Source organism: Hyla sarda, chromosome 11, assembly GCF_029499605.1.
Source record: "Hyla sarda isolate aHylSar1 chromosome 11, aHylSar1.hap1, whole genome shotgun sequence".
NCBI classification, from domain to species: domain Eukaryota; kingdom Metazoa; phylum Chordata; class Amphibia; order Anura; family Hylidae; genus Hyla; species Hyla sarda.
Genome location: NC_079199.1, coordinates 61,151,027 through 61,163,439, shown reverse-complemented (window position 1 = coordinate 61,163,439; position 12,413 = coordinate 61,151,027).

The following is a 12,413-nucleotide window of genomic DNA, read 5'->3' as shown; positions in this document are numbered from 1 at the left end:
CTTTCTGCCCCGGAAACCCAAGCTATGTCTGAGTACATACAAGAATACCTCAAAAGAGGTTTTATCCGGAAATCTTCTTCCCTGGCTGGAGCTGGATTTTTCTTTGTCTCTAAAAAAGATGGATCTCTCTGCCCTTGTATTGATTACCGCGGTCTCAATAAAATTACCGTAAAAAATCGCTATCCTCTGCCTCTCATCTCCGAACTCTTTGACCGACTATGAGGTGCTAAGATTTTCACCAAACTAGATCTAAGGCGCGCCTATAACCTCATCTGTATTCGAGCAGGTGATGAATGGAAGACCGCCTTCAATACCAGAGATGGTCACTTTGAATACCTAGTCATGCCTTTTGGTCTATGCAAAGCCCCAGCAGTCTTCAAGGACTTTGTTAATGACATTTTTGGGGATATGCTGTACTCTTGTGTGGTAGTCTATCTTGTCGACATCCTTATTTTTTCCTCCAACCTAGAGGAACATCGCCTTCATGTTTGTCAAGTGCTCCAGCAACTACGCCAAAATCAACTTTACTCCAAATTTGAGAAGTGTCCATTCAAACGCAGCAGTCTTCCCTTCTTGGGTTACATTGTGTCCGGACAAGGTCTTCAAATGGACCCTGATAAACTTTCTGCGGTAATGGATTGGCCTCGTCCCACTGGCCTGCGAGCAATCAAAAGATTTCTCGGATTTGCAAATTACTATCGTCAATTCATTCCCCACTTCTTCACCATCGTTGCTCCTATTGTAGCACTGACTAAGAAAAATGCTAATCCGAAATCCTGGCCGCCACAGGCGGAGGAAGCCTTTAACCACCTCAAAGCCGCCTTCTCCTCTGCTCCAGTCTTGTCTAGACCTGATCCTCAGAAGCCCTTCTTCCTCGAGGTTGACGCCTCCTGTGTTGGAGCCGGAGCTTTTCTCCTACAAAAATCCGCTAAAGGAAAAAATGTCACTTGTGGTTTTTTCTCCAAAACCTTTTCACCTCCAGAAAAAAATTATTCCATCTGAGACAGTGAACTATTGGCGATTAAGTTGGCCCTTGAGGAGTGGAGACATCTTCTGGAAGGATCCCTTCACCCCATCACCATCTATACAGATCACAAAAATTTGTCTTATCTCATATCCGCCCAGCGGCTAAATCCTCGCCAGGCTAGGTGGTCGTTGTTTTTTGCCCGTTTCAACTTTCAGATTCATTTTCGCTGTTGCTCTATCTCGTACCACTGATGCCTCTGAAGCCAAGACCCTTCCTCAGCACATCATTCTCCCTGAGTGCCTGATCTCTTCCGCCCCTGCTTATCTGGTACCTGTCCCTCGGAAAAAGACTTATGTTCCTCCCCGTCTTCGCCTTCGGATCCTCAAATGGGGCCATTCCTCCCTTCTGGCTGGTCACGCTGGAATGAAAAAGACCTTACAGTTGATTGCCAGACACTATTGGTGGTCCTCCTTGGAAAAGGATGTGACCGATTTCGTACAAGCCTGTACAGTATATGCACATGACAAGACCCCTCGTCCGAAACCTTCAAGTCTTCTCCATCCGCTGCCGGTGCCTGAACAGCCTTGGTCCCACATAGCCATGGACTTCATCACTGATCTTCCTGTATCCCATGGCAACACTGTCATCTGGGTGGTCGTTGATCGTTTTTCCAAAATGGCTCACTTTACTCCACTTCCAGGCCTTCCTTCTGCACCACAGTTGGCAAAGCAATTTTTTCTGCAGATCTTTTGCCTTCACGGGCTTCCCACGCATATCGTCTTGGATAGAGGCGTTCAATTTGTGTCTAAATTTTGGAGAGCTCTCTGCAATCAATTAAAGATCAAATAAAATTTCTTGTCCTCCTACCACCCACAGTCCAATGGACAAGTGGAGAGAGTGAACCAGATCCTTGGTGACTACCTGCCACATTTTGTTTCCTCCCGCCAAGATGATTGGGTCGACCTTTTACCCTGGGCTGAATTCTCATACAATTTCAGAAACTCTGAGTCTTCCACCAAGTCTCCATTCTTTGTGGTGTACGGCCGTCACCAGCTTCCCCCCCTCCCCATCCCCACTTTATCTGGAGTTCCTGCCGTAGATGAATTGACCCTGGACTTCTCCACTATCTGGAAAAAGACTCAAAAGTCGCTCTCACTGGCCTCTTCTCGCATGAAGAAACATGCGGATAAGAAAAGAAGAACTCCTAATGTCTTTGCCCCTGGTGACAAAGTGTGGCTCTCTGCCAAATATATTCGGTTTTGTGTCCCTAGCTACAAGCTGGGTCCTCGTTACCTCGGGCCATTTAGAGTTAAAAGTCAAATCAACCCTGTCTCCTACATGCTCCATCTTCCTTCTTCTCTTCGTATTCCTAACTCCTTTCATGTATCCCTTCTCAAACCTCTCATTCTTTACCGCTTTTCCCCCAAGGTCACCGTTCCTGCTCCTTTCACTGGGTCCTCTGACGTCTTATCTGTAAAAGAAATCCTCGCTTCCAAGGTCGTCAGAGGTAAAAAAAATAATCTTGCTGACTGGGAGAATTGTGGCCCCCGAAGAGAGTTCTTGGGAGCCCGAGGACAATATCCTCAACAAGGAGCTCATCCATAGGTTCCTGGGCTCCAAAAAGAGGGGGAGACCCAAGGGGGGGGGGGTACTGTCAGGCCAAGCTCTCCGGGTCCCGCTGCTTCCCCGGAGCGCTCGCGGTGTGCCCGTGTATGCAGCGCTCCGGTCGTCACCGTTGACCGCGAGCGCTGCTTCCATGTCTCCGGTGGGGACGCGATCCGAGGTACGGGACGCGCCCGCTCTCGGATCGCGCCCCGTGTCTCTCACCTGCCCCGTCCTCCTGTTCAGTTTCGGCACGCTCGGCCCCTCGGCCCCGCGCACGCCGGGTCTCCAAGATTTAAAGGGTCCCAATTAGTCCCAAGCACTCCCTACACTATATAAACCCACTTCCCCTTCCTGTCCTTGCCGGATCTTGTTGCCTTGTGCCCTGAGAAAGCGTTTCTGTGTGTTCCATTGCCTGTGTATCCAGACCCTTGCCGTTGCCCCTGACTACGAACCGTTGCTGCCTGCCCAGACCTTCTGCTACGTCCGACCTTGCTCTTGCCTTGTCCTTGTGTACCGCGCCTGACTCAGCTGTCAGTGAGGTTGAGTCGCTATCGGGTGGAACGACCTGGGGGTTACCTGCCGCTGCAAGTCCATCCCGCTTTGCGGCGGGCTCTGGTTAAAAAAAGTAACGCCTTAGATTCCGTTCCCCTGGAACGGCCCACGCCATCACCTCGCTGACACAGAGGATCTTACACCCGTGTCCTCCCCGCATACCAGTCCGGATCCTGACAACAACAATAAAACAAAAAGCTAAAGACACCAAAGATCAAAATAAATTCAAATACAATTTTATTACTAATTATAATTGTCGGGACAGTGAAATTAAAAATATTCTGCAACGTAATTGGCCTATCCTATGTGGTGACCCCATTTAAAAAAAATTTATACCTTCAAATCCAGGTGTGACATTTCGTAGGTCTAGAAATCTGCAAAGTATGATAGCTCCGAATAGATTGAAAAATAATAACAGTAAAATTCCAACTTCTTTTAAAACATTATTGGGTTGTTTTCCCTGCAAGAGACCACATTGTCTATGTTGCTCCATGATTGGTATTCCTAAATATAAATTTCAGTCTAACCAAACGAATCGAACATTTCCAATTGAATATAACGTGAGTTGTGATACACAGTATGCTATATATCTTTTGAACTGTAGTTGCCAGTTACAGTATGTCGGTTGCATAATTCAAAATTCAAACTGTGCGATCACGTATGTGTAAACATAGGTCCAACATAAAAAATAATTTCTTATTACATAGTATATCTCGTCATTTTTCACAATACATAATAATAACGTTAATGATCTACAACTTACTATGTTAGAAACCATTCCAATAACCACCCCTAACCGTTATCAAAAATTAATAAACCGTGAATGCTACTGGATTTTTAAATTGGCAACTTTAATCCCTCAGGGACTTAATGAATCAATAGAAAATGTTCGATAACTAACTATTTGTTCTTTTTAATATATAATGCATTATTACTCTTTGCAAGAGATATACATGTTTTTTAATTTTAATTGTACATGTTCATTATCTTTTTACATGCAATATTTTTATGTACATATTTTTCTTGTATTGAATGCAATATTTCATTGTACATGTAGTTATATGCTACATTCACTGTGAGCCGAGTGCTGCGGTGTGTCGAGTGTTTCGTTATAATTGCCATCTCCCCCGGCAACCCGCAGCACGGCTCATTATTAATTTAACACTATATTTTTTTATGTCTATTACAATACGTGTCTTTATGCATCTTTTGTAAGGTCACATACTGCGACTTACCCTTTGTGGCGGCCCCCGGGGACTCGCAGTATGGATCTATAGTTGAAAAAATACAGGGGATGGTGACCACCTGTCATGCCTGATGAAGCGCATTGCATTCTGGTCAAATAAACTCCTTTTATGGTTCACCTGTTGTGGTTGTTCAGCGCCGTGAAGCCGGGTTCCTTTGAAGTCTTTCCTTGATATTGCCGTATATCTACCAGAGGGCAGCAGTCGACCGAGGATTATTCTATGCTTTATCATTGTTGTGTATGAAGTTGCACAACCACCCAGGGTGAGCATTTTATCTATATTCTTATCTCACCACGGGATCGTAATGTTACTATTCTATGAAGCGCCTGTCTCTTCTATTCCTTAGTACATAGGCATCGTCTGCCGGTGTCCTGCCTGTTAAAGCCTCTGTACATCTCTACGGTCAATAGTGAAAGACTGGACTGTACTATGCAATATCGCACAGAACCATTGTCTATGCAGGTCGGAGTCTCGCATAGGGAGAACTTGTCCTTCTCTTTTCTCCCACATTGTACTTCTCCTCTATTGCTTGGCCTACCATGGTTGCAACTCCATGCTCTGCAGCTGGATTGGAAAACTGGAAGGTCTTCCCGGGGTCCGCATTGCAACAACCACTGTATCCACGTACAAGTCTCAAAATTGCAACCATCATCTCATCCTATGCCCGGTTTGCCTTCCTTTCTTCAGGACTATGCTGATGTCTTTAGTGAAAAGCAAGCCGAAGTGTTACCACTGCATTGTCCCTACGATTATCCAACTGACTTGCTACCGGGCACGACACCCCCCAAGGGCAGAAACTACCCAGTGTCGGTTCCTGAAACTTTTGCCATTTCTAATTACATCAAGGAGAACTTTCAGAAGGAATTCATCAGGAAGTTGTCTTCCCCTGCCGGGCTTCGTCCTAGAGGTAAAAATGGGCTCCGTCCTTAAGGGGTTAAAGATTGCTTCAGGGAGTATCCCACTTCCATGGAGTACAAAATTTTCCCTTCTCATTTTAATTTTCCATAATTTGACCCCAATGTACCAAGTCCAGAGTACATTCCAAGTTTTAACCCCATAAACCACTAAATTGCCCAAAATAATGTTTCATCTGAAAAAAAAAAAAAAAAACTGATAAGACCTCTGGGTGTATTTTTTTTTTACAAAAAATGGGTCATGGGTCACTGAGTCACTATCATTTATGTTGCCTCAAATGTGCAGCGCTCTCTCTCCACCTGAGCGGGTGCGCATTTGAGGCAACAGGTTAGGGACGGCCACACACATCACAGTCCCAGAATGATGATTCAGAGCACAGGGTAAGGGGTGGGCATATTTTTTAGTTTTGGCTATGCTCTGGGTCATCATTCTGGGAACATAATTTATAATTTTATGTCCCACTGTACCCCATTTTAGTTATTTAGTGTACCCCAGCTATTTACCCCATGTAATGCCCCTTGAGGGGGGGTCCCACTGTTCTGGCTTCATAGGAGAAGGCCAAAGCTCAAGGACCCTGACTGATCTCCGGCATCTCTGAGACCAGTGTGAATGCTGTTTACGCCAAGATATGAGGTATGTCCTTACTCCTAAGAAATGTATTTACACATTTACAATGAAATTTTCTCCTTTTACCACTTGTGAAAATGAAAAATTTGGGGTAACCCCACTATTTTAGTGTAAAAAAAATCTAATTTTTCATTTTCACATCCCACTTCATGAATATTTATCAAACACCTGTGGGGTGTTAAGGCTCACTGTACCCCTTGTTACGTTCCTTGAGGGGTGTAGTTGTTATGCCGAGCGCTCCAGGTCCCCGCTCCTCCCCGGAGCGCTCACAGCGTTCTCCTGTTTGCAGCGCCCCGGTCAGACCCGCTGACTGGGTGCGCTGCGATAATGTCCCTAGCCGGGATGCGATTCGCGATGTGGGACGCGCCCGCTCGCGGTGCGCATCCCGACCCGCTTACCAGACTCGCTCCACGTCTGTGCTGTCCCGGCGCGCGGCCCCGCCCCCTCGGGCACGCGTGCGCCGGTTCTTTGCGATTTAAAGGGCCGGTGCGCCACTGATTGGCGCATTGTTTTTAAAAAAACGGCAAAAAACGGCCGAGTCCTTAAGGTGAAAAAGGGCTAAGTCCTTAAGATGTTAAATTATAAATGGAATCTATACAGGTTGATACAATGTGTATAGATGTAGATAGATTGATTTACCATTTAGTTACCTTTGATATTTGTGATGATTCTGATTGCTATTAATGTGTCCTCTGCTAATTGAAGTGAAATCACCAAGGAAAAAAAAGTTTAAGCCTGCCAAGACAGATAAAAAAAAAGTTCAAACCATCTGGTAAATAAAAATAGATGTAGTGGTCTACTGTTCTGATGCACTACTCCATTTAATAAATACAGCACAGCCATTGGTATGCTGTTGATGAATTACTACTAGTTTGGCTCACAGGGATTGCCTCATCAAAAACAATCCATCTAGTCTAAGAGTTGCTTCAGTGATCAGCTGATCATTTTCCTTAGTGTCCACAGCCATGGTAATGTAGAATTATATAGTGGTCATACAGATAAATTGCTGCCCTGTAATATAACATACTGTAGTAACATAGCATGTAAGGCTGAAAACGCATATGTTAATTTTATTTACTACAATACATGTATAGATGTAAAAAAGTTAACTAACACAGTCATGGCACAATAAACTGATATTGCGGCGTACCATGCAATCAGAGCACCCTTCTTTTCTAAAGCGTTCAGAAACTGTAATTGTTAACTCTCCTACATGTTTAATTAATTGGGATAATTTTCAAAGGTCAAGAAATGTATTTGGTCCATATAGCAGCCTTTATGGATGCTCAACTGTAAACACACACTGCCACCTAGAGTCATTGCCTCCAATGTTAGCACTCAGGGACCAAAATTTTACTGGACTATCAGAAAGTTATAATAATAGATGTTCTGTGTAAGCTTATTTACTTAAATCTATGAAACACCAGTAATTACTTACATTATTCATCTTTTGATCTACTGAAATCTATAAAATGTATACATTTACCTTCATATATACATATGAGTGTCAAGAATTTTAAAATTATTAATAAATGTGGTCTTTTCTCTCAAGATAGAAAAAAAACTGCGTACCATCATTAAATGTTGTTGGCATGCCTCAAGAGAGCAAGTCTGGAGAACTTCCAATAACCTAATAAATAATTTACATTCATTGCTGTAAAATCAGTTCCAAAGATTGTCTTGCTTTTCTCACTGAAGTCATCGTCCCATGAATGTTATCTGAACCACAAAGATAACCAAAAAGATTCCAGACCATAAGCTCACAGGGAAACTGGGTAAGATTATCAATATTGCTTCGATAAAAAAAAAAAAGTCTAATTATTAAATGAAGACTATGAGAAGCTAATATCTGCCAACACGTCTCTAACATTACTCCCAAATTCTTTTTTGTCTATCACACTGTTTTGTAACTGTTGCTAAATGCTTACAGAACTTTGAAAATCCTGCTTCAAAGGATGTGTTCACGATTTTATAATTGCTATAATTACCCCGACTTACTAAGACTTGGTTCACATCATAATTTTACCATCCAATTAACAGACAGTAAAATTGGTTAAAAACTGATTCCCTGAAATCTTATGCAATTGTATTCTACATAATTGTTTGGCATCACATTTAAAATCGTATCCAAAAATTGTATGGTAGAAAATGTAAAGCTTTTTCATCCAATTTTTACACTCCTTGTATGAAGCAGATGTACCAAAATGGCAACCTGGCTCCACAAACTGGTTATGTGTGTAGGGGCAAGGCTGCTGTGACACATTATATATAGAACAGGGTCTTCTGGGAGGAAGAATCTTGAAGTTTCTAGCACTTTCCAGAGTATTCCGAGGTTACTACGCATGTCTAAAGAAAAAATAGTGTGCGATAAATCAGATGAAATTGCACAGTCACACAATTCAATACGATTTACATAGACCACAATAGTCTAAAAATCAGATATGATTTCAGTCAGATTTTGAATCTGGGCAAAAAATCGTGGTCAACCACGATTTTACCCCCAACATAAAATCGTACAAAATCGAATGCGGATCAAAATTAGTGCATGTGTTGGATAGGATTACTGAATGGATACAACTTGGCATACAACTTTGTACAATTTGAAGGTCAAAAATCGTAAGAAAAAGTAGGATGGTAAAATCGTGATGTGAACCCGCCCCAAGAGTTTTTGTGTTTTATTAGTGTTGGATGTTGTTTCAGATTTGCATGATTTTATTCTATTTACTATGGGGATTAACAATTCGGTTAAGTTCTGGCCAGCTTTTTCTTGGTGGGATTTTCCAGCCATTTATTCACAGGATTTTCTGTGAATTCAATAGTAAATATATTGGGCTGTGAGAACATGCCCCTTTTTTGGCCAACCATGCCCCTTGTCTGGCTGACCATGCCCCTTTTTCGGGTTTGTAGTTTTCTTTTTCTCACTGCACCACATTTTGGCACAGAACCCGACAAAACAGGTTGGGTTTACAATAATAAATCAGCGCCAATGTACCTAAGATAGAATTTTCCATAATAATAACCATTACACCATTGAACAATTGTCGCGTGTGATTTTTTTGTAACATTTTCAAAAAAAATACGCAGAGGGATGAACTCTGCTTCTTTATTTCATAAAAAATTATTTTATAGAAGAATGTCTTTTGGTGGTCCACCGTCCTGCATTATAGAGTCTTCTGGACTCTTGGATATGCGCTTGTTCTTAAACAAAGGTACAAAAACCAAAAATGGCCAGTCAGGGCTATGGAGATGTTGCGCCTACATCTTACAGCCACATGAGCCCTGTGGGTGCTTGTGAGATTAGGTCCTTTGTACCCACACGGCGGGGTCCGGGACACAAGTTTTGATTTAAATTTCAAATAAAAAAATCACACATTTCAATGGTCTCCTCATGCTGCAGCCAACTCCAGGCTGCGTCATTCTGGTAATATATAGAGAGCACTATTTTTCGTCAAAAATGTTTGTCTTTTTTATTAGGGATTGTGAAGCTTTGGTGCGTACTTATGCATCAGCCAACTCCAGCCTGTGTCATTCAGGCAATATATGGTTTACTGATTGCGCTGCTGGGCCTGGGTCTGGGAATTTCAAATTTTCTCATAGTTAGCACCCGCTATCCAAAAGTCTTCTTCATAAATTTCTACAATTGTTGTATTTTTTGGGAGGGATTGTGAAGCCCTAGTGTGTACTCATGCATCAGCCAACTTCAGGCTGTGTCATTCAGGCAATATATAGGTAGCACCCGCTGTCCTAAATATTTTTAAAATTATTTAAAAAATGTTTGTTTTTTCTTTGGGATTCTGAAGCCCTGGTGTGTACTCAATGCTGCTTCCTGCTACACTCTGTCAGCCCGTTGGTCCTGTGACAGTGTGCTACTCTGCCTCCACATCCTCCACTGTGTCTTAAGCCTCCACTGCCCGGACAAGTCTCAGTGGCCCTTCAGCATACCATGTGTGCAGGTCACGTTGGTGTCACGTTGTTCTTCACATGGTTTGCCTTGGTGAGAAGTCTTGGAAACAATGGCCGGTCAGGGCAATGGAGACGTTGCGCCTAAATCTCACAGCCACATGAGCCCTGTGGGGATTTGGTCCTTTGTACCCACACACTAGGGTCCGGGACACGCAAAGGTTGTTTTAAATTTCAAATCAAAAAATGATGGTGCTGCTGGGCCTGGGTCTGGGAATTTAAAATTTTCTCATGGGTAGCACCCGCTATCCAAAATATTTTGCAAAAATTTCTAAAATTGTGGTGTTTTTTTTTTTTTTTTTTTGGGGGGGGGGATTGTGAAGCCCTGGTGTGAACTTGTGCATCAGCCAACTCCAGGCTGTGTCATTCAGGCAATATATGGGTTACTGATGCCGCTGTGGGGCCTGGATCTGGTAATTTCAAATTTTCTCATGGGTAGCATCCGCTATCCAAAATCTTTATTAAAAATTTCTAAAATTGAGGTGTTCTTGGGGGGTGATTGTGAAGCCCTGGTGTGAACTCGTGCATCAGCCAACTCCAGGCATTGTCATTCAGGCAAAATTTGGGTTACTGATGCCGCTGTGGGGCCTGGGTCTGATAATTTCAAATTTTCTCATAGGTAGCACCCGCTATCCAAAATCTTTTTCAAAAATTTCTAAAACTGTGGTGTTTTTTGGGGGGGATTGTGAAGCCCTGGTGTGTACGCGTGCATCAGCCAACTCCAGGCTGTGTCATTCAGGCAATATATGGGTTACTGATGCCGCTGTTGGGCCTGGGTCTGGAAATTAAACATTTTCTCATAGGTAGCACCCGCTATCCAAATTCTTCGGTTTAAATTTCTTAATTCATCTTTTAGTCTTAGGGATTGTGAAGGCCTAGTGCCTACTCATGCTGCTGGCAACTCCTGGCTGTGTCATTCAGCCACTATATGGTCTCCTCATGCTGCCAACACCTCCATGCTGTGTCATTCAGACACTATATGGTCTCCTCATGTTGCCAACACCTCCATGCTGTGTCATTCAGTCACTATATGGTCTTCTGACACTGATGCCACCACCAGGCTCTGTAATTGTCCTGCTGTGCGGCAGTGATTCTAAAAGCGATGCCGGTAATCTGCATGTTATTCTGAATAACAGTATTATTTCACTAACTCAGCACACTCCATATGCGTTTTTGAACACAGCAAAGTGTTCTTTACCTCTATAGAGGCTGTATGTAGGCTAGAAATAGCCTTTTTTATTATAGATTTGCCGTGAAAAAATTTGTATCCAAACAAACTTTATAAGAAAATTCGGCGAATCGGGCAAATCGAATTTTTGAAAAGTTCGCTCATCTCTAGTCACTTGTGATGATGTGGATGAGCGTGTTAACCAATCGACGACGGCAGATGGGTTGCTGGTGAAGACACGACTGCTGGCTGATAACGGGAGCTTAGGCCTCTCGCTGGGGCTCCTGCTGCCACTCGCCCCAAGTCTGCTGCTAACTCTGCCTGAAGTATTTAAGGCCTCTGCCACTCCTCTGTGTACATCCTGGCACTTCTCTGCCTGACATACTTAGTGCGTTTATGATGGTATTACAATACACTACACTACTCCTTAACCCCTTAAGGACCAAGGACGTACCGGTACGTCCTTGGTCCTGCACTCCCGATATAACGCGGGGATACACAGTAACCCCGCGTCATATCACGGCGGGCCCGGCGTCATAGTGAAGCCGGGACCCATCTCTAATAGCGCGCAGCGCCGATCGCGGCGCCGCACGCTATTAACCCTTTAGCCGCGCACTCAGAGCTGAGCAGCGCGGCTAAAAGTGAAACCGAAAGTGGCCGGCTAGCTCAGTCGGGCTGTTCGGGATAGCCGTGGCTAATTGCGGCATCCCAAACAGCTGACAGGACAGCGGGAGGGCCCCTACCTGCCTCCTCGCTGTCCGATCGCTGAATGACTGCTCAGTGCCTGAGATCCAGGCATGAGCAGTCATGCGGCAGAATCGTTGATCACTGGTTTCTTATGAGAAACCAGTGATCAACATAGAAGATCAGTGTGTGCAGTGTTATAGGTCCCTATCCTATAACACTGCAAAAAAAAGTGAAAAAAAAAGTGAATAAAGATCATTTAACTCCTCCCCTATTAAAAGTTTGAATCACCCCCCTTTTCCAATAAGAAAAAAAACACAGTGTAAATAAAAATAAAAATAAACATATATGGTATCACCGCGTGTGGAAATGTCCGAATTATAAAAAAATATCATTAATTAAACCGCTCGGTCAATGGCGTGCGCGCAAAAAAATTTCAAAGTACAAAATAGTGCATTTTTGGTCACTTTTTTATCATTTAAAAATTAATAAAAAGTCCTATCAATGCAAATAGGGTACCGTTAAAAACTTCAGATCACGGCGCAAAAAATGAGCCCTCATACCGCCCCATACACGGAAAAATAAAAAAGTTATAGGGGTCAGAAGATGACAATTTTAAACGTATTAATTTTTCTGCATGAAGTTATGACAAAATCAAACCTATATAAGTAGGGTATCATTTTAATCG